The sequence below is a fragment of the Vicugna pacos genome, chromosome 29, assembly GCF_048564905.1.
Source record: "Vicugna pacos chromosome 29, VicPac4, whole genome shotgun sequence".
Lineage (NCBI taxonomy): Eukaryota > Metazoa > Chordata > Mammalia > Artiodactyla > Camelidae > Vicugna > Vicugna pacos.
Window position 1 is genome coordinate 14,482,962 of NC_133015.1, and position 22,639 is coordinate 14,505,600.

A 22,639-nucleotide genomic window follows, 5' to 3' on the forward strand; every position below is an offset into this window, starting at 1 on the left:
AAAACTTTTGTGATCCAAGTCGTGAAGAGAAAGCCCAACCAGGTTAGACTTCACACTGTGTGCACTTTTGCTTTATCATGCAGCTGCTCCGTGGCCCCCTTCTAAGCTCGCATCGCACAGTCGCGCCCCTCCATCCTCTCCTGAGACAGGGCTGCAACAGGAGAAGCCTAGCCTCTTGGAGCCGAGGGAGAACGGATGGACGACGGGCGCCTCCAGGGCGCAGCAGCAGACGCGGGGCGTGCGAGGTGCGCCCTGGGGTGCAGGCTGCTGGCAGAGTGGTCCGGCCGGAGCGCCCGCGGGAGGCTCCTCCTGGGGCGAACCTGGTACTTGGCTCTCCCCGATCTTCGCGCGGGGACATCTTCCTCGCCGTCTGCAGCCTCAAGATCCCACCGCCTCTACTCTGCAGCCTCGGCCTGTCCCATCCGCTCGCTTTCTTTTTTGGCACTGCCCTTTGCTCTCCCATGGAGTCATCTGTTTACTCTCCCTTCACTTCTAGTCACCCATAGGTCACCCTCCACAGTCACCCATTTTGTCCCTTCTCTCCTCACTCTTCACCTCTCCCCGGGTCGCCTTCTCAGAGGACTCAGCCGAGAGATGCTGCGGACCCCGCGGCCAGGGTCTGCTCCCTGGAGAACCCTCTGTCCACCTTTACCCCCTCCCCAGGGGCGCAGGAGGCAAGTTTCCGCCCCGTCCTTTCCCCAGTGACAGGACTTGGCTGCGGCCACGGCCAGGGAGGCGGAGGGAGGGACGGCCTGGCTCAGGAGCCCCCTCCCCTGCTCGCGAGCTCGCGCGGTCTGTGTCTCTCTCGGCAAGTGCGGAGACGCGGAGGAGGAGGAGGAGGAGAAGGAGGAGGGAGTTGGGGGAGGATCTCCATTGAAATAAACAACCAGGCAGCAGTTATTAACACGGGAACATGGCGGCCGCAGCCTCAGCCACAGCTTCGGCGGCGAAGGTCAGCGCCGACAGCAGCCGGCACCTGACGGCGTGACCGACCCGAGCCGGTAACCGCGCCTTCCCTGGGGGCCGCGAGGGCGGGCGGGAGGCGGGCAGCGGGCGGGGGGCGCCGCGTCCCCACCCCCGGCCCCGACTGCCCTTCCTGCGCCGAGCCGGGCAGAGCCGTGCGCCGCGGAGAGGGCTGTTTTGTGTGCGGGGACCGCTGCCCGAGTGCGCGGAAAACGGGAGTTGCATCCCAGAGGCGCCGCGAAGCTGGGGAGTTGGGGTTTGGGGGGTGGGGAGGGCGGGAAGCGGCGGGGAGACGCGGAGTCCCTGGGAGAGAAAGGAGGCGCTCCAGCGCTTTGCGAGAGCTCGGGAGACGAGTCCCGGAGCGCGAGGCGGGCGGAGGCTGCAGCCCGCGGCGCCGGCAAGAGGTGAGAGTCGAGGCGCGGCGGGGAGGCCGGGGGTGCGGGCGCGGCCCCCGCCCGAGGAGCGAGGTGCCCGCCGCCCTGCCGGGTGCGGGGTTGGCGCGGACCGTGGCTCCTGCGTCCTCGAGGGGCACGAGGCAGAGACGGGAAGGTGAAGCCCGAGAAGGTGCATTCTTTCATGGAAACGCCAAGCAACCCAGCGCAGGGTGGGAGCCGGGCGAGGGGAGGCAGGACTCGGGAAGTGCTCGGGGGTGTGTGAAGGTGAGGCGCGGTGTCAGGGGCAGCCGGCAGGGTGAGACGCCAGGAGGAGGGGATCCGCGGCCCGGCGGCTGGACCGGGCCCGTGTCAGCGCCGGGGGCGGGGGGCGAGGGGCGCCGCGGGCGGACGGGAAGGAGCTGCGGCGGGCGGGGCGGGCGGCGAGCTCGGGCTGAGCAGGCCGGGCCGCGGTGGGGGCGGGGAGCCGGGGGCCGGACCACGGCGGCGCCGAGCCGGGCTCGCCCCTGACTTAACTTTCTGGGTGCGGGCGTGTGTGCAGGAGGCGCGCAGGGGCCGAGGCTGGGGGCGGGAGGCGGTCCGGGAGGTTCCGGGTTGGCTCGCCAGCGCCCCCTTTTCTCTCCCCCTTCTCCCCGCCCCTGAAGGGACAGGCCCTCTGGGCCCCAGGCGGGAAGCGGGAGGGGCCCTCCCGGCCGGCTCGCGACGGTCACGCCCCGGGCCGGGGTACACTTCTCTCTCGGGTCTCTGGGGGCTGCAGGGGGAGGGGGCCAGGGTCGTCGCTGCGCGCTCAAGCTCCCCGCCCCCCCGCCCCTCCGGGGAGTCCCGGAGGCGCCTCTTCCGAGATCGGGGGTGGGTCGGTCTCTGGTTAGATGGTCCCTCCCTCTTCCCCCTCCCCCTAGTGGTTTCCGGGGCCTGCGGGACCGAGGGGCGGGAATCGGGGACCCGAGCGCCGTGCACCAGCCCGGAGCTGGACCGGGCCTAACGCCGTCCGGGTCTGTCACTGGTAGGGGAAACTTTCCCAAACCGGGGACCGAGCCTACACACCCTCCTCCGCCACCTCGTCCTCTAATCCCACTCCCACTCCACCTCCTCCAACGCCTTCCCCTCCCACCGACCCGAATCTCGCTGCGTGTGAGTGATGGGGCAGTGAGCCAATCGAAGGCGGGGAGCTGACCTGCCGGGTGTCGGTAAGCCAATCGCAGGGACCGGAGGAAGGAAGGGGGCGGGGCCTCTTCCGGACCAGTTAGAGCTGAGTTGCACGCGGGGCGGGGGAGTCATGGAGACGCCAAGAGCTATCCACTCTTGTCCATCCCTAGTCACCCGCTCCTTGATATGTAGGGTAGTGTCACTTACAAGGGCTCTGACCCGGGGAGGCACGCAGTTCGCACGATACTGTATTTCTCTGGTACCACCAGAGACGTTGTCTTAAGACACCACGAAGTCTAAGCCACTTACGATGTGGCAGTAACTCTACGAGGCCCGTTTCTAAAATGGCATATATTGTAGTGATCGCGTTCTGGACCTCAGCGCTCGGTTTACGTGCTGAGGATCATAGGAGTTGTCTGTTTACCTCTGCCTCAGTTTCACTCAGCTACTCCAGCGTGGGGACAGTGAAATTTGAGAGAGTACTGTGAAAATAAAGGCACGGGGAAAGCCTAACGTCAATTGATTATTGAGAGTTAAAGGCATCATTGTTTGTAATGGTCTCACTGGTTCCTTGTTTAATTAGAACGCTGATTTCCAAAGTGCACTTGAAAGTTCGGCATTTGGGATGACATTTAAAAAAAAAGTTGTGGTTTATGGTATGCAATTTTTTTTTGTATTTTTCTTTTCTTGAGTAAACAAAATGAAGTTAGGAACCAAAGCATCAGTGTTTGAAACCTAACGCGTTGGTATTTAAGGAGCAAAGCTAGTCAAAGAATATTTGTCTACAGAAATAAACATGTGAGTAAAATGTAGTTTGCCAGATTACTCCCACACAAAAGATTCTTAAAAATAAATTAGTTTAATGTGCTTAAACACTACTGAATGGTACAGTGTGGGGGTACTTTTCTGGTTTTTGCAAGGTCAGGAGGCATCTTTGGTTGTTTTACGCTGTTTCTTGGGTACAGGGTAATGACTTCCTCAACTCTTGACTTTTAAGAATGGAGAAGATAGGTCTTGACTCTCTGTAAAGATCACAGGTTGCTCCGCAGGAATAGCAGTCTTTTAAAAAGACAGCAGCTGCCACGGTGCTTGTGTGTGTGTGTGTGTATGTGTGTGTATGTATGCATGCTCCTGTTCTTTGTTGGTGAGGTTAGTGCACACTGACAGCAGCAAGGCTCCTTTTTCTCAACTGGAATTTGTAAAATCTTGGGGAGTTCAAAGAATGAATAATATTAAATTTAGAATGCATCTATTCATTTTGTGATAAGTGTCCCATGAATTTAACTAATCGTGGAAGGGTTTTGTTTTGTTTTTTTGAGGCATTTTATGTGCATAATATTTATGTGGACTGATTTCTCAAGCTTGTAATAATATTGGGTTACTAAGAAAGAATTGAGTTTATGGGGACTATAGTTTTAGGGAACAGTATTTACCACACCCTACAAAAGTGTTTTGTTGTAATAGACCATTTTCAGACACATAATGTGAATTCCCAATCTAGTGTAATTTGTGTAATTTTGAGTGTTCTTGTAGACAGAAATTAATTGCATTTTGCTATAGCCCTTGAGGTGTTATTTTGGTGATAAAACGATAAAAACTGTGGAGATAAAACAAACGGCTGCCAGAATTAGGGAGTATTATAAATTAAACAGCATTCAAAATTTGACATTCAACCCCCTCGCCCCCCCGCCCCCATCATTAGTTAATGTAGTTACTGATGCCCTGTCTCTTTTGTATGCTCAAGAGCAACACATTATTTTACTCATTCTCTACAACAATCCTTGAGAATGTTCTCAGATTCTTGGTGGCAGTGAGTAGCAAGTCCCCTAATGCCTGGCTAGGGGGAAAAAAATCCTCTCACGCATATGGAGGCATCTAGAAAAAGATGTGCATGGTCAGCTGTGATTCCATTGTGTGCTCTCAGACTGGATCTGAGCCTTCTTCCCTCCTGGGAATTTCAGTCTTAACAGAGGAGTTCTTTGACTTTTAGCTGTCAGAATACTGAAACAGAGGATAGAAAAGATCTCACAAATTATGAATTTAATATTTTTTAGATAGTTTAGCTTCTGATTTTAAACCTTCATTGGTTAAATATAATTTACATGACTTGCTCAGTGTCAGAGGAGCATTTTACTAGAAACCTAAAATGTAAGGATCAGATGGGGACTTGGGCTGTGGTGAGAGTGCATAAAGGAGCAGAGCTCCTTGGTTGGCTTTATCTTTAGTTATGTCTTATTAAAGCTTGCAAACCTCAGAAGCAAGGACCTATGAGCAGTGTTTTCATTACAGACCCTGTATTTAAGGATTCAGTACCTTAGCTCTAAAATCACATCAGATTGAAATGTGACCCATAACTTGACACCTTGAATTTCTTAGAAAAAATTGTGTTGTATTGGGTTTAAAAGGGATTCTTTTAAGCAGCCCTTAGGATGTTGGGTACCAAAAAAGTAATAAAAGCATCCCTGAACAGTTTTTCTTGAAGATTTGTTTTCTGAAATACACAGTGTGTCCTTATTTGGTATTTTGACCATTATATCATGATTGAAATTATATTTAAAAGCATAATTATTGCTTCACTATTTTTATGGCAAAACTGCTATTTAAGAAATTACTTGCTTTTCTATATTTTGTGTTTATAGTTTTGTTTGGTAATTTATGTTATTATATGCTCTATCAATTTTAAATTAAAGAGACTAGGAGGGAGAAAGTAAGTCAGTTGCTTTAAGGTGTTGGTCTTCTATTGCAGTAAATCATGAACTGAGCAGCAAATCAGGATCTTTCCCCCTATGAAATAATTATGGACCAAGTTTTCATACTAATAATGAAAGCCATTTAAGGAGAACAGAACTCAGTTTTTAAAATACTCTTTCATATCTCAACCTAATTTTACCTCTATGCCTTGTTTTTCCTCACAAAAAAGATTTTCTTAGCGTTTGTGTTTATTTCCTTTTTTGTTTTTTACAGGCTTATAGAAGGATTTATGGATTGCAAACTGTAGAACGAATATTATTTTATATTACGCTTTAAAGTCTATTAAAAGTAATGTTTGAAAAAGCTGTACAATACAGTGTTACTGTTCCAGACCCTCAATTCAGGCAGTATAAGAAAAACATATACTTTATGGATTCTGAATACTAATTTCTAAACAGAGGTGAGAATGTGACGTTTGTGGACATTTTAGAAGCTGGTGTAGTTTTCCTGGCTGTTGTAAAATTGAGGCAAAACCGATTATGGAAAAAGAGTGGAAATCTTAAAGGTGTGCTATGAAGGTATCTGAAATTAAAATTCTGTGTGGTCTGCAGGTAGGTCATAATAGTGTTGGTTCTGAGGGCAGAGATTTTCTGTGTTTATCCTATGAAATGTTCATCAGTGACCACATTTCTAGCTTCCAGTGGCTGATGACATAATGCAATTGTGGACGTGTTGATTCGAGAACAATTTTTAGTCAGTTCCCTAGTTTGAACTTTTCAGAGAAGAATTAAATAAGCAGGAGACCTATGGCAGTATTTGACTTAGCTACTTTGGAAGCTTTTGGACATAGAACCTTTTAAGTAAGGAGAGCTGCTTACAGGTAGACATTATGAGCGATAATTAAATAGTTATTAATAGTTAAAAGTTTCTGAGAGAAAAAACAATTTTTACTTTGGGTGTCAATTGAGAGATACATGGGGAATTGACATTAGCATGTTGATTCTGGCAGAATTTATGCTTTTTAGGCAGCCAGTTATGAACTGTTAAGAGTTCCCAATGGAGTTCCCCATGGCCAACTTAACTCTCCTTTTGGGCTTTTTAGATCTTGTTTTTGCATTCTTGCCTGTTTAACCATTATTTCATTCATTTGCTCTGTTATTTATTTGATGAGTATTTGAGTGTCCCAGCATTGGCAGTTTACTTTTATAGTATAAACCATCTATTGCAAGTCCTGCGACTGAAGGGGGAAAACACAGTGGATGATGATTTGTTTGGTGGGGAGGAGGTGGAAAGGGACATGTTCACCTTAATTTTCAATTTGCTTTGATACTAAAGATCTGCTCTTTTTTGTGTGTGTAATTTAAATTGTATAATATCAGATAATTCTGCCTTGATTTGGGTTTGGGTTTTCTTTTTCTCCCTGAAAATAGGATTATAATGTTTATAATAAAAAGGTTGTTAAATGTACCCATTGCCTGATTAGCTTATGATTGAATAGATTTCCTTTAATGAAGGTATGAATATTTATAATTAACTTTGTTTGATTTCCCCTGAAATCATGTTGTGTGTGGTCAGGGTGGCATCTTTAGTTGGTGGAAGGTGACAGAGCCGCGGGTCAGGGACCTCCCGGTTCTCTGGATTGCCAGGGCTTTATTGCTGCCTTAAGGCTAACGTGTTCTGGGCCCTCACCACTGGGGGTTTCAAAAGGACAGGAAACTCCTTTGCATAGTCTTTTTACAGGTATTCTGCTGTGGTCGTCAGTTTTTCTAGATGTAACTCACTCACTCATGCTCTTGACTAAAATGTCAGTCTTGGGAGAGCGACAACTGTACAATGTGAATGGTGACAGCAGCTGCTACCGAGTGCCACCAGTCTGTTAGGGGCTTTTCGAGGAGTGCTCCATTCTGTCCTTCTTGCCACAACCCTAGGAAAGAGAAGTTACCCCCGCTATTCAGAAGGAGTGGAGCTTAAAGGGGATCAAGTCATTGTGCCTCTGAGCAAAACTTCGGGGAGAAAAATTAACCTTGACCAATGAGTGGGGACACCTCGTAAATATCTGAGGGACTGGTGAGTCTGAGAGTGCCTACCTGTTGGGATCTGATACAGCAGATGTTTGCAGGTCTTTATAAGGCTCTGTCTAGTTGTTTAGTCCATAAAAAGGATGAGTAGATTTGAATACATCCAGTCCTGCAAATAATTTAGGCCAGTATCTCCCAAACCGTTGCCCCAAGGCAGACCTGTACCTTGACAGACGTTACTTAAGTTCTACAGAGAGCCTGCAGATTTTGTAGTCATCGGCCCAGTGTTTAACAATTACTAAATTGCAGGGTTCTTTCTTGTCTATTAACTTTGAAAAAATAAGACCGTAATGGATGAAGTAAAAACATGTGACGTTCATTGAGTGCTCACTAAAGACCTGGTGCCTTTCCTGTGCACTCTCGCTGCCAGTGCTCGTTGTCATTCCTCCTCACCCTCCAGGAAGTGGAGGTGCAGAGCTGACAAGCAGCGTGCCAGAGGTCACACAGCCAGAGTGCCGGAGAGGAGTTTGAACCCAGGCCAGCATCGCCCCTTAGCCCTGCCTTCTTACCTGGTGTTCTTGTTAGCTGGTAGGCTAAGCTGACTCTGTCCTACCCAGAGCTTTGTTGAGGTAACACAAACGTAATTCTTCTCTAGGGAGAGGGAAAAGGGTAGGAGTGTATTTTGAAAAAACACATTCAAAAAAAAAGTTTCTTCTGTACAGCACAGGGAACTATGCTCAATATCTTGTAATAATCTTTAATGGAAAAAAATTGAAAATGAATATATGTATGTGTATGCAAGACTGAGACATTGTGCTGTACACCAGAAACTGACACATTGTAATTGACTATACTTCAATAAAAAAATAAAAAGGGAAAAAAATAGGACATTCAGGTTGCCTATTGTTTCTTACAATAAGAAGCTTAGAAAATAAGCTCAAGGAAACTTGATTGCAGGACATAAGGTAGAAAATAGATGGAGAGAGCTCCAGGTACGGATTTAGGAAGGAGGAAACACGGGTGTAGGTAACGGCTTCTTGTCTCTTTAAAATATATTTAATTCAAGTACGTTTAACCATTAGGTGGTGATTGTGTGATGCATATTTTGCAGATTTTTTGCAACCCGTGGAGCATAGGGGACCAGTGTTGAGATATTGTAGTCCCGAAAAGAGGCTGATAATATATTCAGTCATCTGACTTGTGCTCTGCTATTTGTGGAATTCTTCTGTCTGCTCAGTCGTTTGCAGGGAGCAGAGAGAGCTTTCAGGGAACTCTTTCACCTGTGAGTGTGTGGTGTGTGGGGAGCAGTAGGCACTGCTTTTAGTGTTCCAGCTGCTGGGTCTGAAGCCCTGTTGTCAGAGTTGAAAATGTGACGCACAGTATTTTCTATTATTCTATCCACTGTGTCTACAGGAAATGTGATCCCACATCTTCCAAGGCTTAACTTGCAGAGCATGAGGGAGTTCTGGAAGTTCCTGTTGTTGCTGACTGATCACTGCCCATTGAAGTACTTGTCTAAATGAGGATGGTCTTTTCTAGCAGATTAAAATCAGCTCATGAATCAAACATGAAATGACTTTCCTTGCCTTTGGTGGTACAGTAGCATTTGTAAGAATATTTCGTATTAATTTATCTTGAAATTTCTAATTCTGTTGTTACTATGCTAAATAATGGAAAGCTTTCAGTTATTGTCAAAATGTAAATTGAAAAATTGAATTGCGTAACTTAGGGGAACCTATACTTTACCTGAGTCATTTCTAGGCCATTTCTAGAGCCAAACTCTGGAGAATTTAGAAGTTAACTTGATAACAAATTTTTAAACATGCATTTTAAATGTGCTTGTGTATATATTTAAAAATAGATTTTTTCATAAGTATGTTTATTAGGCAATCACCTCTGGTTATTTTTGGAACATAGGTGGCAAATTCTTTCACATATTTTTGATTCTTAAATAAAGAATATGGAAATTCCTTCTTAAAAATCTCAGTGTTAGGAGTGCATGAATTTTTACCCATTTGACATAATAGCATTTCTTTTTTTTAATTCTTATTTTTTATTGAAGTGTAGTCAGTTTACAATGTTAGTTTCAGATATACAGCAGAGTGATTCAGTCATATATCAACATATATACATACATACATATTTTTTCAGTTTCTCTTCCATTACAGGTTATTACAAGAAATTGAACATAGTTCCCTGTGCTACACAGTAGGTCCTTGTTGCTTATCTATTTTATAAACAGTAGTGTGTATCTGTTAATCCCAAACTCCTAATCTTGAAATTACAGACGCTGGTTTTGATAGTACGGAGCCGGGCAGTGAGGCTTGCGGGCCTTTGAGGCTATTCTGTACCTGCCACCTTGTGCCTACCGCCTGTTGTGGACATTGTGTCAGGTGTGCTGTGCTTGGAGACCAAGCTCCAGTTTGGATGGAATGGTAAATAATGGCACAATTTAGGACTGCCTCAGTTGGGTTTAAGTCTTTCTAGACTTTTCTCCTCTGCGTCCTTTTATCCTTATTTCCTGACTTTCTCAGTTTCCTAAAGTTGAAGATTGGAAGATGGGTGGCAGTGAAGGAACACAATCAAGATTATGGGGAGTCTTACTGTCATTAAGTATTGCGTGCATGGTCGTGATGATCTGCAGTTTCCCTTTTTACCGAACAGACTGGCTATGCTAACAGCACTCGGTGAAGAAGCTAGTTATTTGTTAAGGAAGCCTTTCGGTTGAGAGCAGATCACTTAACATGCATGGTGCAGTGATTGGCTGATTTGTTATTGGACGTTAGTCTGTTGCTGGCCTACATTGTGGTCTAGCGGACTGGGGCGCGGAGCCTCTGTTGTCTAGTAGGATTGAGTGTTAACATTCCCTAGCTTTTCGGTATTTTATTTCTCCCCTGTTGAGGGATATTGTTACAGACTCTAGATGTCAAGTGTTCAAAATGGTGTAATTGGAAAATTAAGATATTTAACATAGGTGAAAATGTTAACCAAATTCTTAAAGCCCTAGGAATGCCCACCTCTTTGGAGTTTCTGGTAGTATATTGTATTTTTAATTTTTATAATTTTGAGATTCATATGTAGCGTTCTTGTTGCTGTTTTAAGTAATATGTATTAATATTTTGATTTCTTTGGGTTTTTTTGGTGGAAATGTGATATAAAAATATTTACTCCATTAAGAAATGTCATTTTATTTCTGGCACCCCCAGAGTCTTTTCTTAATTAACAAATAGTAAGTACAAGTGATGGAACTGAGTGAAGGGACTGGAAGTAGATTCAGTTCTTCTGTTTATGCTGTGCTGCTACGTATTTCAAGCGAGAGGCATGTACAGTTAAGAGCTCTAATAAATGAAAGGCTTTAAGCTGTTAGCTATAACACAAGAAAATGGCATTATAGTCATTGTGTACTGAACATATTTTTACAGTGACAGAAGTCAACAAAATTCCTGGGCATTGAAGGATATTAGAAAACAAAACTGGAGCATTTTCCTTCTCTGGGTAAAGCACACTCACATCAGAGCAACAGCATTCTCGTACTCATGGATGATCTCTGTGTAATAGTTAATATCTCACTTGGAGAAAACGCATTCAGGAGAAAAGAGAGCCAGGAGATGGAGGGAACCTGCCAGTCTCTTCTTCCTGGCCTCTTGTGAACACGTGTTGATCACCCAAGCACACGCTCTTTTATTTGCCTAGAGAAAACTAATGAGTGAGTCTAGAATTTAGGAAGCAATTCTTTAATATAAACTCAATTGATTGGGGGTTTCTGTTATTGATCTCAGTTAATAGGTATACAGTCAAAACAAAAAGAGATGGAGTCCAACAATATCCAAAGGTTATTAGTTGCTTATTACATTGATTATAGATTTTATAAAAATGTTCTGTAGGAAAGGAAGGAAGTCACTTACCCTCAAATCAGAAATAATAAAGACTTAAATTTTTGGCTTTGTTGCCTCAGTAAAACTGAACATTTTTTTATGCCCACACTTATTAACTTTTCCCCTGCAGAATATTTTGACACTGATGAGAAGAGGGATTAATAATCTCAGTTTATAGTGGAAAGAGGAGAAAAAAGGTTTAAAGAAAACCTTGGGGAAATTCAGTAGTCTGGAAAGGTAATAAAACAAAACTAAACACAAAGTATGGGTTTGGCACGTAAATACTTCCATGGAAGAAGTGATAAAAAAAAAAAAAGAGAGAATGAAAACGTCTATTGAAAGGCTGATGTCTCAATAGATAAATTATGAAATTCTACAACTATCCAAAGAGCAAAGCCCTTACAGGCCCCACATTAATATATACTTGTGACAACACCTATAAAAATATTCTCAGTTTTCTTCCCAAATCTCTGGTTAATTTTTTGCTTTGTGGGATCATTTTATTTGCAGAGTAAGTCGAAAGGGTATCTATCTGTCTGTCATCTCTTCAGATTCTGTCACCAAGCAATTACATATTAAGTAGTAGAAACGATATACAAGTCTGGTGGAGAAGCAGGGTGCTGCCCTGGGACGTGCAGTGTCGTATGTCTGTTTTTCTGAGCTCCCATGATGCTTCAGTAATGTGGTAGAACAAGTGGCTGAGTAATAGCTCTTTCAGTGCTGTGTATGCTTTTTCGTTCTCCCACTTTCCTCGCTTTGTGTGTGTGTGTGTGTGTGTGTGTGTGTGTGTGTGTGTGTGTTGGGTGAACTATTTGAAAGTGAGTTACAGATGATCCCCTATCTGTAAAGCACAGTACCGTGAAATAAAATAAAGACATTATCTTACAGACTCACACACAACTATTAAGCCTAATAAAACTCTTTTTTTTTTTCTTAAACCTAAGAAAACGTACATCAGCTAGTATCAACTCTCTACTTCAATTTTCCCAGTCGTCTCCAAACTGTCTGTTACAGCTTTGGGTTTCAAACCAGGATCTAAATCAAAGCTTGCCCATTGCATTTGGTTCTGTGGTCTCTGTTAATATTCAGCAGTTCCCCAAGTTTTTTGTTTGTTTGTTGTTTTTTGGCCTTTTAGATGCTGACTTTTTTTTAATTGTTATTTTTTCAAGTTAAAAATTTTAATTGTGGTAAAATACATATAAAATTTAACATCCTAATCATTTGGTTAAGTGCCATTAAGTGCATTGACATTGTTGTAAAACCATTCTTTTCAGTATTTAGAATTCAGTTTCTCCAGCAGTGTTTAGAAATTGTTAAATGTATTAGCAGATTAGATCAGGGCTGAAGAAAAGCATAACCTTTGAGAACTTCTGGCTGGAGGTGGTGGCATCTTAGGATATTTTCTTGGCATGCCCTTCTGAAGTATTTGGGTCTAGACGTGCTTTTTACAGCTGCATCATAAGGAGGCTCGTAAAGCTAATGCCATGAGGGCTGCAGATGCAGAGGTAATACCTGCCTGTGCGTGTTTTCCTCCGAGGAAGTAGTGGATTTCTGTTTTAGGCATTGGAGAGGGGTTGGGATTGAGACATTTACAGCATACTTGGCTAAATAGGAAACTTTTGTATCAGACAGTTCTTTGGAACATTATAGAGACAACAGTTTCCTGGGAGTTTTTGGAGTGTGGCAACTTACAAGACACATTTAGAGACATCAAGAATGGAAGGAAAAGTGGACCATACATAGTCCTTTTTATTTAACAACTCTGGGCAGTTTTAAGGGGATTGGAATTTTAATGACTCAGAAATCCCATTTTCTAATTTCTGCTTTTTGCAAAACTTCTCTGAAATGTCTTACAGACATACTAGGTAACATCCCTCTTTTTTTTTTTTTTTGCCATTTTGTATGTATTGCGTTACTTTTTAAAAAAAAAATATTGGCCCTCGAAACATTGTAAATCAGCTATACTTCAATACAAAAAAAGATAACTAATTTATTAGTGTGGTTTCAAAGAAATACATTCATGAATTTCTTTGCTCAAACTTGCAGAAGGTGCTTGAAGAGCTTATTAAAATAAATTGAACAAAATTAAAAATAAAACAAAATAAAATGTTGGAGAGGGTTGGACAGGCAGTATTGCAGTGGCAGTTCTCAGTGGCTCTGGGCTATGTCCAGTCAGATAAGGAAGCAGTTTGGGTCAACCGGGAGGAAGGTGCTTTGGGGGTTCTGAAATGTAACCAAACAGGGACATTAAGGACAGGTGGCAGGGTAGGGGAGTAAAAAGAATATAAAAAAAGTGTAACTGAGCAGGACCCTGTTGATATCGGTGACCATCTGATATCTGTTACGGTGTTTGTAACTGCTTAACTGTATGATGGTTTAAAGGGTTTCTCTCATTTTGTTGCTGATCAGGATTAGGCTGGAAAGGAGGGAGGCTTGGGTGGTCTGCCTCACACCCTCATGGTGCTGGTGCTGTGTGCAGGGGTCATGCTTAGTGCCCCGTTTTTGCCCCTGGTGCCCTACTCCTGACCCCATTGCCCTCCTCTTGACCCCTAGTGGGTTCCTTGTATCCTGTTGTTCTAGCTGCAGCCCTCAGCCCTCAGCCTGCAGTGGGAGGTCCCAGGCCTCAGCCTACTTAAAAGGCTAAAAGCATTTATCAGCGTGACTTTAAACTGCACAAGTTTTCCTCTGCAGCTCTTTTCCATGGAGCTCCTTCCTATGCATCCTTTGTTCTAGATACAGAATAGTAAGAGAGTCCCAAAACTGGAGGTGAGCTTCATACCCAGCAGAGGGAAGGGGCCACTCTGTCTGAAAAAACGAGAACAACTCTGCAACAATTTTATACTGTATGCAATCTCTGTGAAAACTAGCTCTGCCCCTTGAACTCTTGAAATATTACTATAAAAGGCCCTGCCTTCTCTCCCCATTAGACTCACAGTTTTGGAGGCATTAGGCCACTGTGACTTCTTTGCCTGGCAAAGAAATAAAGCTTCCTTTTCTCCTTCATCCAAAACTCTGTCCTTGAGTCTCAATTCAGTAAGCGGGATACAGAGGCCATGTTTCAGCAACAAAAATGATAATATTATATAATAGTGGCTGTACAAAACCTTCAGAAAGGAGGTCTCGTGCATGTAATTTTTCTGGTTCTGGTTTTTATTCCTTTGAGCATCTCAAATTTTAACTTTAGTTATTTAGGAGAAAATACTTTTAAAATGCATAGTGTTTCCCTGTTTGCTAAACTGACTTGAAATGTGCTAAAATTCACTGAGTGTCCATGAAATATTTTAAGATACTTATCTGTTTGTCTCTCCACTAAGTCACTGTAAGTCTAGATCCCACTCTTTGGAACTCTAGCTTAATTACTGGACTTGCCTTTTTCTGTCTCTGTTCACTGGATGTGACTTTTGGTGTGTGTGTGTATATATATATATATATATATATATATATATATATATATATGTGTTTAAACATTTAAAACATTTAAATAAGTCCTCTTTTTCCTTTCTGATTTTATGCACTTAATCTGTTGTAAGTTTGGAATCTGGAATCCAGAGATTAAAGAGAAATAGCCCCTCTCCTCAAAAATTTCACAGTTTAGGGAAAGAAAGAGGTATGTGGACAAGTACTTACAGTACAATATCTACATTAGAATAAAAAATTGTATTCGAAGGGCTAGACAGATATTCTATAGAAACAGTTTATTCTGTAAGGTAAGGAAAGGCTTCATAGCTGCTATACTGTTTGATTTGAGCCTCAAGGGCTGACGGAGATTTCATCAGAGAGAAGAAAAGGCGTTCTAAAAAGAGACATGTGCGTAGGATGAGGTCCTATGCCCTTTGATTTTATATGCACTTTTAATAAGATCTGCATGAGAACCTGACAGACTCTTACCAGTAAAGCTAGTAATCTTTAGAGTACAGAGTTTGGGATATTTTGTTCAGAAAGAAGCTTTTTATTCCTTGTCGTCCTTTCATTTCTTGCTTAAGTTGTAAATTGGGGAGTTCTGGTTTTTATTGCTGCATGATATATAGTTTGAAACTTGGCAGCATTAAGCTTACAAATATGGTCAGGTTGGGAAAAGGCATGATGGACACACCTTACCTGCTCCATGATGTCCAGCATCTCAGCTGGGAAGAGTCAAATCCAGGGTTGAGTCAATGGCTCAGTGCTGGAATCAACTGAAGGCTTGCTCGTCACTTGGATGCCTAGTGTTTGATGTAGGCTGTTGGCTGGGGCCTCTGCTGAGTTACAGGCTAGATGGACTACCTGCCTGTGGCCTCCCTGCACCTGCTTGGACTTCCTCGCAGCATGGCGGCTGGTGTTCCAAGACTGAGTTCCAAGGAAGCTGTATCTTTTGTGACAACCTCAGAAATCACATAGCATCACTTATACTTTAGTCGCAAGCCTCCCCAGACCCCACCTCTCCTTCGGAGGAATGTTAGAAGTTGAATTAGAAAAAGAGCACGTAGGATGAGAAATGTCATCCTTGGGAACCATCAGGCTAAGTTGAAGTGTTGCTGTCTTTTCCTTTAACAGAAGAGGAGGAAAGTTAATTATTTCTGATACAGGAAGTGATTCAATATGAGATACAATGAGCAACAGTTCTTCAATCCAACAGAAGGCAGTGGTCTTAAACTATATTTAATGGGACTTTAGTTAGATGTTAAGAAGAACTTTCTGATAAAAAATTTAAACTTTTTTTTTCAACCAGAGGAAATTTGTATAATTTAAAAATAAGTATAATAATGATTAAGTGTATAGTGCCTATGGCTGGACCTGTCACCTTGAGCAAGTGATTTAATGTTTCTGAGTCCCAATTTCCATTTTTGTTGAATGGGGATTATACTTGTTTGCCTCAAAGAGTGGTGAGGATCAGAAAAGAAAGTTTAATTAGTGAAGGCAGAATGAATTAGATGATTTTAAAGAAATCTTCTGGTAAAGGATTCTCTACTTATCACTAAGGAGGATTGCAGGGCGTTAATCTTTCTAAAATTTTTCTTTAAATTCTAGAATTCTTTTTTTACCAGATAGAGAAAAACTGTGGCCTCTTTCTGTTGTTTTCCTTTCCTAGTCATATATCACTGTGTAGAACTCTTGATGAAATGATTATGACATATATTTCTGACTGTTTGTTTTACCAGAAGCATTTCTAGGGAGTTAGCCCTGAAAGCCATTCATGGTATGGGTAATAATTAACACGGTTCTCTCAGAAAGCACCAGAATGGTGCTGCTTCAGCAGATCATTTTATAGATTAAGGCAGCTTCTTGTTAAAACGTTCTGCTTTTTGTATGCTGGAAGCATGGATGATAGTTTTTGGTCTAAGTCTCTAGTCCAAATTTTAGAGTACATCAGTAGTCTACTGTGCTTATCCAGGTGGAAATTCCAGGGTCTCACTGTGATTACAGAAGTATGGGTGGGTCTCTGCCTTTTTAAAGAGACTCTTAGGGTTGATCTTGAAAGATGAGGTAGGGAGCTAGACTGAAGGTCCCCTGGTCTAGGTCCTGAGGCAGGTGGGAAACCCTCCTCCTTCCCATCAGGAATCTCAGTAACCTGAGAATAAGAGGAGAGTGTGGGAAAATCAGCGTGGAGACCACGGACAAGACCATCACTTGTCGAGCTGTGCGTGCTCTTGGCACTCACTCTTACATATTGTGACGTTTCTCTGTAGCAGAAAGATGAGAAAACCAAACGCTGAAGTAACTAACGACATTTTATGTACAACCAGCCACAGACTTGGTGTCTTTTGAAAAAGGCACTTCAATTTTCAGGATAAAATGAAGGTAAAATCTTTCAAGATCCTGTCATTAAGTTTTCTTTCTAGTCACTCTTATGAGATGATGTCACTGAAGGGCAGAAAAGTTGTAAAATCTTTCTTAGAGAACCTGCTAAAAATTTGTGGAATGTTCTGTTGGAAGATGTTAATATGCCAGCAAACTTTGGAGTTCTGTGAATACAGAGGTTGGTTGGCTTATTTAATTAAATAAGTTAAGTAATTAATTCTCTGAAATCAGTTGGGGCCACACTGCCTGGATTATGTGTGGTCTCCCTTCATCACTTGAACAAGTGTGACCTTGTGCCCAAATTTCCTTAAATGTCCCTTGTTATTATTGTTACTCTGAATTGCCTTCGATGGTCAGTAGTTGACACGTATTTGGTATCCAGTAGATCCTGAGTAGTTATTTGGGATTGTGATTCAGAGTAGATTATTTTAAATGTAGATTAAGGATGATTCAAGGAACCATTTAGGAAGTTAATTCTGAAGACTAGAACCAACTAGATATTCAAGACTATTTATGGTCAAGCTTTTTTAAACCACCTTCATTTATCAAGTAATGCGTGTTCCAGAAATGCAGAAGGTGATGCAGCGCTCTGTATTTCAGAGTCTGTAAGGATACATTATAAATTGTTTTGTAATTTTCAACTGTTTAGAGTAAATGTGCTACTCCTCTGATTACAGAAATGGTTATTATTATTATCACATATTGTTTTAACACTTAGTAGGTCTAATTAAGTTCTTGGCGGGTGGGAGTACAGAGGGAGGACAAAGGCTATGTGAATGTTGGTCTACGGCATTCTTGTCCTTGTTAAATCCATATGGTTTCATGGGAGTTGGAAGTAAAGCTGGTAGTGCTGTTTCATGCAGAAGACAGAGGAGGGCAATTGAAATCAGTAGAGTTAAAGCTCCTAATGTTTTGGAAAATTTAGGGGCAGTGTTTTTAAAACCACTTAGAGGTGGCAGAACACTTTAATTATTATATTGAAAATATCAGAAATATAAAGTACATACAATACACATTTCATTAACCTGGGAGACTGAATGCTTGTTTGCCATATCTAAGTGTTCTTAAAAGTGGGCAACAGCATTCTCAGCAGAGATATTTCGATTTCTCAGAGGAGTACCTAATGGGACATCAGTCTTGGAATCATCTGACAGGTTTTGATTATAATTTAAAGCCCCCTTTCTTTGAGAAAATTGCTATATACGACTTGAATGTTATTTTTGATCAGTTCAGACTGTGGCTTCAAATACTGTAATTTTATCAGGAAAAAAAATGAAGCTCTTGCTAAGAATGGTTGGACATAATTCACCAAAATCTGGTATTTGTTTTTCCTGGATTTTGAATGTAATCCTGTAAGTAGATGCTACAAAACCACCTCAGTCATCAAGGAAAGGAAGTCTTCTGAGCTGTTCTCTACTTCAGTGGTCTTCATTTTACAGTTTAGTTAAATCTGGTCATCATAATAGTTCTGTTTTCCATAAGGGTAAGTTGATTGAATTTTTCAAGATCTGGTCTGTTTCATAGATTAATTCGTATTTCACAAATTATAATGGAGGATGCCTGTATTTACTACACAAATGGAGTACAATGATTTCCCCAGAGATGATGGAAAACTTTATATAGCTAAATTCCCTAGTGGGGAATTTCCAGATCCACAGGGAGAAATGAGGTAGTTCCAGGTACCAGCGAAGAACACTGAGAAGCTCTGTTCATTAAGTTCAAAGGAATAAAATGCCTTCTCTTATTAGCAGAATATGAGCAGAGCATTTGCGAATAGTATAAAGGAAGCCTCTAGGTTGATTGCAGTCCACCTCTACATTTAGAATATAGCCCCTTAAAAATGTTTGCTTTAAAGGAGTCCAATTTAATTATGATTTATAAGTCTCAGTAGCCTGTTATACTTAGACTGGTATCTGTTACTTCTAGTGAAGCTTCTGACATGGGTCTCCCTTCAGGGAGTAATTACAGAAGGACAAGATAATCCCACGTCTAGCTTCTCCTTGGTGAGATTTTTTCCTCTTAGGTCTGTCTGTTGCAGCTTCTCATAGGAAATAGCATAACCTCATTTACTGCCAGTCCTCTCTTCATTTCCCAGTACCCTGGTGGCTGGAAGCACACACCTGTGCGCAGTAGCATCTGAAGGAACTGTGTTTTGCTCTGGATGCTCTGTCTGATGTTTACCTTTTCAGCTAGGTGCCCCTGAATTGGATATGAAGGTTTACTGTCTTTCTACCATTTTCCTTAATTTTTCATATTTGTTTTTAATCTTGAAATAGGAACGTTTATTAGTAAGTCAAATGAGCTATTCAGTCAGAGCTGTGGAAATTGCGGAGTACCATCTGTGTCGTTTGTGATGTGCCATATCAACTTGCATTTGAGCTTTTAGCAGGAGAACTGATATAAAATTGCAAAGCATTATTATTAACATAGCTGATCCCATGGTGGATCGAGGTGAGAAGATGAATCTCGGGGACAAACTGCTTTTTTTGAATCTGTTGTATTAACCCTTCTGCGGCATGTGATGTCATTTAGTAATTTACCGGTTGGTATGCACCAGTTTGCTATCTTGGTATGTTGAGAAAGAGACACATCCATGCTTTGACTTTGCTCAGACTCCCCTTTACAAATAAACTGTAATTTTCATTTAGAATACCTTCCTTTCCTGGTTCGTATTCTGAAATTCCTGATCATAATATCTACTGGCTGAGTATGTGGTATACAGTTGGTGGGCCTGGAGCAACAAATACTCAAGCCTTCCCAACGTGGAATATGTGTGTTCCTTGGTCTTCCATGACTTTATCACATAGGGGCTAAGACTACTTTGTTCCTTTTCTTCCTTGTTGAAATAAAAAAAAAGGATTTAAAAAATTTTCCCAGTTTTATTGAGATGTAATTAACATATAATATTGTATTAATTTAAGATATACAACATGATGATTTAATCTATGCCTATGTCACAAAATAATCACCACACTAAGTCTAGTTAATGTCTATCACCACCAGTGTTACAAATTTTTTTTTCTTGTGATGAGAACTTCTAAGATTTACTCTCAGCAGCTTTCAAATATATAAACAGTAATGTCAATTATATTCACTATGCTAGATATAACATCCCCAGAATTTATCTTGTAACTGGAAGTTTGTATCTTTTGACCCCCTTTGCCCATTCCCCCTGCAGTGGTACCAGCCATCCTCCCTCCTCCCCCTCCACCTCAAGAACCACCAATCTGTTTTGTTTCTATGAGCTCTTTTTTTTTTTAAGATTCTACATGTAAGTGAGATCAAATTAAATTTGTTCTTTAAATTATTACTCTTAGCAGAATGCCCTCGGGATCCATCTATGTTATTACAAATGGCAGGAAATCTTTTTTATGGCTGAATAATATTCTATTGGAGGGAGATACATTTATATATATATATATATATATATATATATATATATATATATCACATTTTTTTATCCATTTATCCATCAGCAGGCCCTTAGGTTGTTTGCATGTTTTGTCTATTGTAAATAATACTGCAATGCACATGAGGGTGCAGATACCTCTTTGAGATAGTGATTTCATTTCCTTCAGATATATACCCAGAAGTGGAGTTGCTGGATCATATGGTAGTTCTATTTTTAATTTTTTGAGAAACTTCCATATTATTTTCCACAGTGGCTGCACCAGCTTACATTACCATCAACAGTGCACAAGGGTTGGTTCCCTTTTCTCCAAATCCTCACCAACACTTGTTATCTCCTGTGTTTTTGATGCCAGCCATTCTAACAGCTGTGAAATGACATCACTGTGGTTTTGATTTGCATTTCCCTGATGATTAGTGATGTTGAGCACCTTTTGTTGTACCTTTTAGCCATTCTTATGTCTTCTTTGGGAAAATGTCTATTCAGTTCCTCTGCCCATTTTTTAACTGGATTATTTCTTTTTCTGTTGAGTTGTGAGTTACTTAGATATTATGCATATTCATCTCTTACCAGGTGTATGATTTGTAAATATTTTCTCCCATTCTGTAGGTTGCCTTTTCATTTTGTTGATGGTTTCCTTTCTGTGCAAAATATGTATTTTAAATACAAGCCTCACAGTATGCTTTTACAACCCTTTATTCCAGCCAGTTTTTAACCCAAAGGTTCTTGATTGTGGGCAAATTGAAAGCTGCCATCTACCCCTGCCAGGTGCGCTTCCTTGTAGCTTATGTGACATTCACTCTGAGACCCATTTTCCAGGACTGTGGTCCATTGATGATTTTCTCCCTGCCTGATCTTCACCAGGATTTACTACCCAGATCACACATTAGGCTATTGATAGCTCATCTCATGTTCTGATTTTTTGTGTGTGTATGTGTGTGTATTTAGGTTTTGTATCTTTAACAAAATGATAAATTCCTTCAGCAACAGCAGCTTGGGATAATGGAAAGTGAAAGGAATTTGGATTTAGATGTTTTGGGATCACTTCTGGCTCCTCTCCTGAGTTGGAGGCATAGGCAGTTTAGTTTTCAAAAATATTCCCATATAACTCATGTAATTCACAGGATTTTTTGACTAGTAAATGAGAAAAACAGATTAAATGCTTTATAACCTATAAAATGCCATTATAAATATTGGTTGTAGTTATGGGCACATTTAAATATAGCCATGAAATCTTAAACTGTACAGTATCTGGACCAGGTTTTAACTCTAAATGAGAGTTTCAGAAGCTGGGAAATGTCAAGTAAAATGTATTCTATTTAAAAAAAATCATCTAGCTCTGATCCCTGTGCTACATACATCATTACACAGCTTCAGTTTTGCATTTCTGTCATTACCTCTATAAGCTTGAATAACATAGGAAATAATTATTTTACATTTGGTAATTGTGTGGTGGGTGTTGCAATAATACCCCCATTTCATCTATGAGGCTGGAAAAGAAAATATGAAAATACTTTCACGTGGTAAGTATTCGTGTGTCTCTGGCACTAACATGGTACCTTTGTAGGGCTCTGCATCATCACAGGCTCCCAGGATGTTATCGGTGAGCGAGGTCAGCAGTTCTGCTTTCAGTTTAACAAACGAGCAGTTTGAAACAATGGAAACTTGATATTTATAATTAGGATTACGATTCAGGATCCCATGGTGGATTAAATAAGTACCTTGAAATACCCTCATTGTTCCTGTGCTGTTTCTCTGTGCAGCTTCCTGGAATTCCTGAAGTTAAATTTTTTCTTTCTTTTTTTTTTTTTTTTTTAGTATTGGCTAACAGCCTTAAAATTAAAAAAAAATTATTATGGAAAAGTTTAAACCTATGTGAAAGTAGACAGGATAATATAATGATCTCCCATGAACCAGCCCCTCTATTGCTTTTACCCACTCCCCACCCCTGCTCCCATTTTGAAGCAAATCCCAGATCACATCATTTCATCCTCTTAAGCAGTTTTTTTAAAGAACAGAATTTCCTGTGTTAACACATAAATAACAAATGCTGACTGAAGGAACAAAATCTTGGGCTGCTCAGTCTTTTAAAATTTTTGCTTCATGGTAGAGTAATCGTAAAGTATTACTGTTAGGCTCCTGGAGTGAGCCCCTTGCCACTAGAGGAATGCCAGTGACCGGCGCAGAGTCTAGGGCAGGGGACAGGGGATTAACAATCACACTGAATTCTAAGCTCTAGAGGGCAGGGAGCTTGTCTTTTTTGCCTTGCACAGTGCCTAGCACATTGTAGATGTTACCTAATTTGCTGAGTGAATGAAAGCAATTAGTTTGAAAATGGAATTCTTGTGAAAATGTGTCTTACTTGTG

General features: G+C 41.6%; 1 protein-coding gene across 12 annotated transcripts in view; it reads left to right on the forward strand.

Moving 5' to 3' along the window:
• Positions 1-784: 784 nt before the first annotated feature.
• Positions 785-22,639, forward strand: part of NCOA2 (nuclear receptor coactivator 2) — a 234,538-nt gene continuing 212,683 nt past the window's right edge. For 3 of the 12 annotated variants that reach the window (XM_072951833.1, XM_072951828.1, XM_031692238.2), the window contains exon 1: positions 786-1,001. The gene's annotated coding sequence lies outside the window, so the exon portion shown is untranslated. Of the gene's footprint in view, positions 1,002-1,245; positions 1,368-1,436; positions 1,528-1,556; positions 1,623-2,520; positions 2,543-22,639 lie in introns of those variants that run through there. The other 9 variants (XM_072951832.1, XM_072951821.1, XM_072951834.1 and 6 more) reach the window with 8 other exon arrangements.